This window comes from Apteryx rowi, unplaced genomic scaffold (assembly GCF_003343035.1).
Source record: "Apteryx rowi isolate R43461 unplaced genomic scaffold, aptRow1 scaffold_58, whole genome shotgun sequence".
Classification (NCBI taxonomy): Eukaryota; Metazoa; Chordata; class Aves; order Apterygiformes; family Apterygidae; genus Apteryx; species Apteryx rowi.
Genome location: NW_020450849.1, coordinates 158,104 through 166,151, shown reverse-complemented (window position 1 = coordinate 166,151; position 8,048 = coordinate 158,104). Strand labels below are relative to the sequence as shown.

Genomic DNA, 8,048 nt, shown 5'->3' with positions numbered 1-8,048 from the left:
ACAGTTTACAATTGGCAACCGCGCTGGTGCTTTCAGCCAAGACGCGATCTGGGCAGGACGACCAAATTGCATTTCTTGCATCTAAAGATGGTCCCCGCAGGTCAAAATCGAGGCGCACTGGCATGGCCAGGGAACTTAATATTCGCGTCTGGATCTTTATTTATTTATTTACTTATTTATTTATTTTTGCCGGAGAGGCTCCAAATCTCGCAGTGAGGCGGCGCGTTCGGTCCCGTGCTGCCGGGCAGGGCCCTGGGACACCCGCGGCCTTTCGGGCACCGCCGCTCACCTCGCTCTTGGTTTTGAGGAAGTTCTTAATCTCCCCGTGACTCGGTTTCCTAATCTTTAAAATGGTGTAATAAAACTTGTCACACTTGCCTCCCAGGAATATTAACATCTAATTGATGCTCGCCAAGTGCCTTGGTCAGGGAGAAAAGAGGGCACCTCACTTCCCTCATTTCGCCATTCTGCTAAAAATACTACCTGGGTGGAAAAACAGATTAGCCAAAAAACAAACTGGAAATCACGTATGTTATCATTTACGCAAGTACTCTAAACAAGTACATGTTCACCTGTAGTTAGTTCGAAGTATCTGGGTATTTCTCTAAATACACTGATTTTTATCCTTTCCATAGGACGAGTTGTACGGAGAATTTGCTTGTAAAACACTGTCCTGAAGCATCAGCAAGCTTTTGCTCCTAACTTTAGCAACATTGTACACTTTTTTTTCCCCTGTGTATAATGAAGACAGTAAATGTTTTAGGAATTGAAATTGCACTGAATCACTGAGCACTCAACACGTTCTAGTCTTACTCAGACCGAATCTTGCATTTGATCTCGATTTATGTCATGTTTCACTTCTTTATAAATGGGAAAAACATAGAAGAATTTTACAATTCTCTGCTTAAACATACAGGTTGCTTTTAAAATACAAGTGCTGCCTTTACCTTTGTAACCATTTTATTCACTAGCTAAAGCACTAATTGGGCACTTTGCTCCCCTGACTTTGAATCCAGCCCCACCTCGCCTTATCACGGCTCCCTGCCCCCTCTGCCTTTCAGGCAGATAACAGAAGTTGTAGTGGCACAGAGCTGGGGTTATGGGGTCACGAGCAACATGCTCCCAAAGTAAAGAGATTAATATGCCGTAAGTCAGCTGCTGTGAGTAGGTACACCTAGTTACAGCACAGGCATAGTGGTCACTTTTCATTTTTTAACTTGGGTTTAGAAATTCTCAGTCTTTTTTCCTACAGCTTGGCTGTCTCCATGCTGCAAGACATGTTTTATGACTGGACTGACTAGCTAGATACCTGTGCTTGTGATTCTTGCATTTTATTCAGCTCTGCTTTTCAGGCTTGTTGTTGGAAAACATATGCCATCTCCTATGTTAGAAAGACCTGTGAAGTTAATACCTGAGGAACAAAAGCTTTAAAATGCTGCTTGACATTGGTTAACCCTGTTCTCTCCATAGTACTAGAAAAAGATATTGGAGATGCAGTTTACAATGTGGGGTAGAGACATGAAGCCCAGATGGAAAACCAGAAGGATGCGGCATTTGAATTCCTCTTGCCCTGCAGCCACTTGGCTTTGGCCTGTCCCATCTATAAAAATGGGTGAATGCTTAGCAAGTCATGGAAGTGTAATGTAGTATGTAAAGTGCAGAAGTATAGAAATGAGAAATCATCTCTGTTTAAAACTCCGAATTTCTTTTTTTTGTTCTTAGTGGTTCTYGGTGTTGCCCTGGGAGCACAGGGCAGTCTGACATGCCCAGCGTTGGAGCGGTGGTTGCGCTGCGGTTTGTGAGGAGCTCAGATTTGCCTGAGTTGTGTCTAGGATCTAGAAGTAAGTATTATCTGAAAAGATAAACGTTTTTTGTTCTTCTAAGATATTCTGAAGTAGCATTTTCTTGGKCAGTGTCCGTGTCCCATTCCTTGCAGAGATGAGAGAGAGCTCATTTTTGGGATGGAAATGCTCTTTAAGAGACCCTAAAGCAGGAGAGGTGCTTGCTATCCTGTTTCGCTGTGAGCATGCTTCAAGCCTCCCACCTCTTCCAGCGCGTACCTTGTATCTGCTCCAGCTGCCTCACTGCTCTGGTATTTTATAATTAGCATCTTGAAAACTCAAGGGAAAACTTTCAAATGCTGTGTATTTCCCACTGGGAATCTCCCACGTGGCTGCAGCGTTTGTTGTGAGTCCTTGGTAACGTCTAACCTTCCTCAGGAGCTCCCAAGCTCGGCTCGGCTCCCCTGGCATCACGGCCAAGTCCTGTGTCCTGGTGGACGAGGCGCTGCCTCCCAGGGGCATGGGGGAGGGAGGGAGGGAGGGAGGGACTCTGGTTTGCTTATCTTTGGGACCACATTTGGAGGCATTTCTGCTGCACACAGAGTCCTTCAAAAGTGGTGTTAGCAGTTCGGGGTATTGCAGCATCCTACGTGGCACTGGTTCCAGCAAATACAGATATTCTATATTAAGGATATTAAGTGTCCACTGATTCAGTGACTATGCAGATACATAGTTAATATTGTATTATGACACATTCTGGAAATTGCTCGGTTTATTTTTGACATGGAGAAGATGACTAAGACTATAACTCTTTCATCTACACATAGTTGCATTTACAAGCAAGTGAAAACATCCCCAAACTGATCTTTAGTCATGTTTAGAGTCTGCCTTAGTTCCATGAAAGGAAAAAAAAATTGTCTTGTGCTTAAATGTGAGCTGCTATCTAGCCCTTTTCCTGTGCCAGACTTCCATTCAGTGAGGGGGTTTTTTGGTTTTGTTTTCCTCCAAATTTTTGTGAGCAGCACCCAACGCGGAGGGGAGAAAAGCCTGATTCCTTGTCAGGACAGGTAGATACTACCACAGCACTAATTAAAACAGACACTTAAAACTACTGTTAGTTCAAGTTCTGCTTGTTTTTATTTCTGTGTCCCAGTAACACTGATGTAAGTAGCAGAAAATCTGAACGTGAGTTCATTTCTTCTTGCTTTTTTTCCTCCTTAAGCCATGATGATAAGACCTTGTGAGCAGAAAATATTTCTGAAGACAAAACAACAGTTCAGAGATTAGCTGTCCTCTCTGTTACTGTACACTTTGCTGCATTTTGTTAATTGGTCTCAAAATGCTACATATTTGGGACCTGGCTCCTTCAGGCAGATGGCTTATTCAATTGTGTGTTGTGAATATGTGGATTAGATTTATTTATTTATTTATTTTTTATCACCATCATCTCATCTGTATTGATCTAGACAAATGACGCCAACAGTTTCTCTACATGCTACATTCAGCCAAGTGGATATTACCAATTCGGATTTTAAAATGACTGTGCTCAGCACTGTAAATGAGTAGTTACGGAGTTTTGGCTTCTTAAAAAGCAATTTCTTTGCATCCATTAGTCCATGATAAACCCTTGTCAGACTTTTTAAGCTTGCAGATTATCACCTGTGTGGACTGTAGTAATGCACAAGAGGGTATTTCAATTTATCCTTGTGTGTGACTGCTATATCCAAGCGGCAAAACAGAATTTCCAGTGCCATGATAAACTTTTGTTGGGAATATGTGGGGATTTTTGTAATCAACTTTAAATTGTTTTATGGCAATTCAAACATCTATAAAATTTGCAACAGAAAAATGTTAAGATTTCTTTTATACGGTGTTATTTTTAAGGCTGAGTGCCTCAAAATGGTTTTTATTTTACATAACATATTTTGTTGGTGCTTTCTTACCTGAATAGCCAGTTGGAAGGCTTTTAAATCTTCCAAGATATTTGCTCCTAGTCTGTCATGTGTGAGTAAAATACCAGGGAGTCCAGCATAAAAAATATCAACCCTTGCAGAAAACAGCAGAGAGGAGGTGAAGCAAAAGCAGAATATGCTTTTTCCCCCTCCTCTTTGGGAAGACTTGGGTTTGTCAGATAGTGGCATTCTTATTTGCATGTAATTGGATGAGGGTGTATCGCGATAACTGTAATCCTTGTTATGGGCTGAGGTAAGACCCATCTGTTAGTGGTGTTCAGGATGTGCGATAGCCTTGGCCTTCAAACCTGCGCACACAGGGCAACACAGATGAATTTAGAGAAACGAAGACAGTTGCTAAAAGCAAGGGAGAAATTCATAATGCAACACAGTGTTTCTGCTGACACTCTTTCCAGCTGAAAAAAACCCTCTTTGGTTAAACACCACCCTTAGTGAACTTTATTCTACAAGATAGTGGGTGGTTTTTGGTTTCCTCTTACTCATCACAGCAGCTTCCTTTTGCACAGGATCATATCTTGTATGTGCTTTTTATCAGGCTGTTTATTATGGATTTTCTTTATGCTGTGTCACCTTGTGCTGAGCTGGGGAATAATGTTTAAGTAGCAATTTGAATGCACTAGGAGAAGACTCGGGGCTTGTGTTGCAGCGAGTACTGGGGCTTGACTTCATGGTATTAAGTGCATAGTCAAGGTGATTTTTATTTTTGTCCTCTTGTCCTCCTTGCTTCACCCTGGCAGAGGGTCTGGCACAGTGGGTCTCTTGAATCTCCATTGCTTTTCTCCCACTGAGAGATATTTCCCAGGCTTGAACAGCATCTTCATGTGTCTCTCCTTGCCTTGTTAAGGAGGCAGCTTTCTGAGTGCGAGATCTTCCTTCTCCAGGCCTAATTTCCATCCTAATTGCCCCGAAGGAATGGCTAATGAAACGTGATGCTCGGGTTTGGATAATTTATATGAATGAGTTCTCTTTCAGATCCAAACTGCTATCTTTCTACTCAATATTTGGTTTCCCCCTTTCACTGAGTGCTAAGAATTCCCACGATTGTCACCTGCATTTTATTTTTTTTGTCAGTTCAGAAAATTAAGAGTTTGTGCAGGTTATGGCACAGCTGTAGGGACAGCAGGATATTGACATCTGGAGCCATCTTTCAGATTTCAGAGTTTTTCTTCATAAGGAGAATGCAGAACATGGGTGTCTTCCGTGTCTTAGTAACAGCTGACGCTTCTTCCTACAGTATTTGTGTTCAGAGCATCAGTGTGGCTGAATGAACATCAGAAATGTGCATGAGTTTGGGGCTTGGAAACGAGCTCCATAAATATGAACTATCGGTGCATAATTCGAAGCTGAATTGAGTGGATGTAACCAAATACTTCTTGCTGTAATTGCCCTTTGAAACAGTGCCTCGGTACTGAGTCAACATTAGAAGGTATTCTAGCAAATGCATTAAAAAGAATGAGCTTTGCGTGCTGAACTAAATATGTCCCAATAGTAAACCTGTTACGACAAAAGAAACCCTCTTTCTATTGTTCTGATGGGTTGTGTGTGTGAGGGGGAGAAGGATTAAGGGTGGTTGCTTTTATTTCCTGGAAATGAACAACACACATTTCTCAGTGCATAAAACGGATATTACCCAGTTTGTGACCTGCTTCCTAGTAAAAGTGTCTTGAAGTGAGGATTGGTTTAAATCTGTTGCCTGCATTCCTGACATAGAGTATTATGTGATGCTGTCTTGTCACAGCGGCATGCAGTGTGCCACGAAGTATAAATAACCGTGCATGTCAAAGGTAATTTGAGACAACGTGCCAAATATTTCATGAGGCGCCGTCTCTTGTCCGGGGTACCTGGTATCTATTTGGGAGCAGGTGTTTGAGCTGAAACTGCAGCGGAGGGGTAATGAGTAAGGTAATACAGCACGGGATGTGCTGCAGGGCTGCACAACCAACACTACGGGTCAGGCACATCTTATTTGTAACTCTGATGCTTTGATAAGTGGACAGGAAAATATGTTAATGTGCACCAGGGCAACCAGCTTTGTGCACATTGATTTAAAAGAAAAAAAAAAAAAATCTCAATTGTCAAGATAACTATGGAGTAGCCATGGGCAGGAGGCTCTTTATCCCTCGGGGAGCACCGCTTCCCCTGGGTGGCGCGGCGGGATGCTGACCTGGGGCAGGGCAGCATCCTTTGCCGTTCACCGCAGACATAACGACTCCTGGGGGTAAGAAAATCACCCCGGGAGGTGGGAGGCAGCAGTCGTCCCTTCCCCTCTGGGGTGAAACCCCACAGCGGGGGGGTTTCCTCTCTGGATTTAAGTGGGAAAGGGGGAGCCACGAGTTCTTTATCTTAACTTGTTCCTGCAAAAATGCTAAGAGCAGGGTTATTTTCTTTCTCTCCGTTTTTTTTTTTTTTTAAACCAAGAAAGGAGTCATGTTTTCTTCCTGAATAGATCCATTTAAAGGGCTCTAGCAATATTTCTGATGTTTTTTTCATGATAAATGCAGAAGCTTGGTAACATCTTAAGGCCTTCTTTATGTATGTATTTAAATACATGCCACTGAATGTGTGAATAGCCACTTCTTTAGCTACTATTTGACTTAATGAGTGGACTGATGCTATTAGTAATGTGCTTGTAGAAGCCTCTTCGAGCTGAGTTATGGAGTCGGAATATTTGTCTCCCACTTACAGTGCATTTATCAAGCATTAATACAGAACAAAAGGAATTATACAGCTATTTAAGGGCAAGGTGCAACACTAATACGTTGTTCACAACACTATCCTCTTACAAAGGTAGGTCCAAGGTACAACCTGACCTTCAAAAAATACACAAATGACTTGACACTGTGCTTGATAGTTTTTTGACTCAGCTTTTTCTAAAGGAGCATTTATATACACCCTTCAGATGGTCAAATAAAGCAGGTAGTTCTACAAAGCAATGTCAATATGAAACTCTTGCCCTTTGAGGTGAGATTTTGTGTCTTTTTTTTTTTTGACAAGTAAAACATTCAAAAGGCCATAACTGGCATAGAACTTAATAGGATACATCTTTCCTGAAGTGATTTGGGCTCCTTTGAAAGCTCAGACTGATATAACTACAAATATCTGCTTCTGGAAAACAGCTGTGTATTTAAGTGTCGCTTTTAGTTCGCTGTTTTCCAAGGTAAATAAAGGAATGGCATATAATGTGAAGCAGGCCTGTATTTGCATCCAAGTTTGCATTTAGAAGTAAATATTGGTGCAATGTATCACAGATTTTTCACTTGAGTAATTTAGTACTCRGAGAGCCTGCGAGCTACTACTATTCAAATCTTTCTTCGGCTCTCCTGAAGTAGCATACAGACAAGCGAAGAATTGTAAATCCTTCCTTCTCTGTCTGCCTGATCAGCTGCCCTGTAGCCAATACACTGACGCCCATGCARAGCTTATTGACAGTGTGTGTGAGAAAGAACTAGTGGTGCTTTTGCAAAGCAGAAGGCAAGTGAACTTTCTTTGTTGCTTTATCTGACTTGCTTTCTAGATACCAAGGGACTTTGTCAGGTTATGATCACCGCCTCCGAAGAGTTCGTGGAAGTCTTAGTTGCATTTATTTTTAATGACTCTGTTTCTCTAATGAGAAAATTACACCTCTTGTCATACTAAGAAGCAGCTCATGTTTTCAATCCAAATTTCTTTCTTGCCACATGGGTTTGGCCCATTGTCTAATACTTTGTTATGATATTATGCCAGAAGTAGGGCTGAAATTAACTTCTTTTTTTTCTAATTTTGGAGGAAGTGGTTAAGCCAAATGATGTTTTCTTTCTGTGCATGATGATTCCATTTTGATTTTAATGATTCTTCTGTTTTCTTGGAGGAAGATCTCCAAGGGAGAGAGCTTTTCTGGTCTCCACCAGGTTTAGGGAATTTAAAATGAAAACTAATTGATGGTTCTGGGCCTGGTCATTAGAGACTGATATTGACAACAGAAATATTAAACTTTCTTGCCCTGTTCATTAGAATTAAGCAAAAAAGACAACATTTGTATTAAATATTTAATAGTTTTGCAGGGTTATATTCACATGAATAATTCCTGTCGCGTATATTTGCAGTCACCTTTTTATTTTTCAGATAGGATCCTGATTTCCACTGTTCCTGCCCTGATACATTTTTACTTTAAATAGAACATTCACAGTCATTGTCCAGTGCAAATGCTTGTTTCACATTTTGTGACTTTTTCCCCTGTTAATGCTTTCTGGACTTCATTTGCAGTGTGCCAGCTCTTCCCATACTTGCAGGTGCCCCTGTTACCCGTAGGAGCTGG

The 8,048-nt window shown here is 41.5% G+C and overlaps 1 protein-coding gene across 1 annotated transcript in view; it reads left to right on the top strand.

The window, feature by feature from the left end:
* The first annotated feature begins 443 nt into the window (after positions 1–443).
* Positions 444–8,048, top strand: part of MICAL2 (microtubule associated monooxygenase, calponin and LIM domain containing 2) — a 73,744-nt gene continuing 66,139 nt past the window's right edge. The window contains exons 1-2 of the mRNA XM_026082508.1: positions 444–527; positions 1,723–1,841. The gene's annotated coding sequence lies outside the window, so the exon portion shown is untranslated. The remainder of the gene's footprint in view (positions 528–1,722; positions 1,842–8,048) is intronic.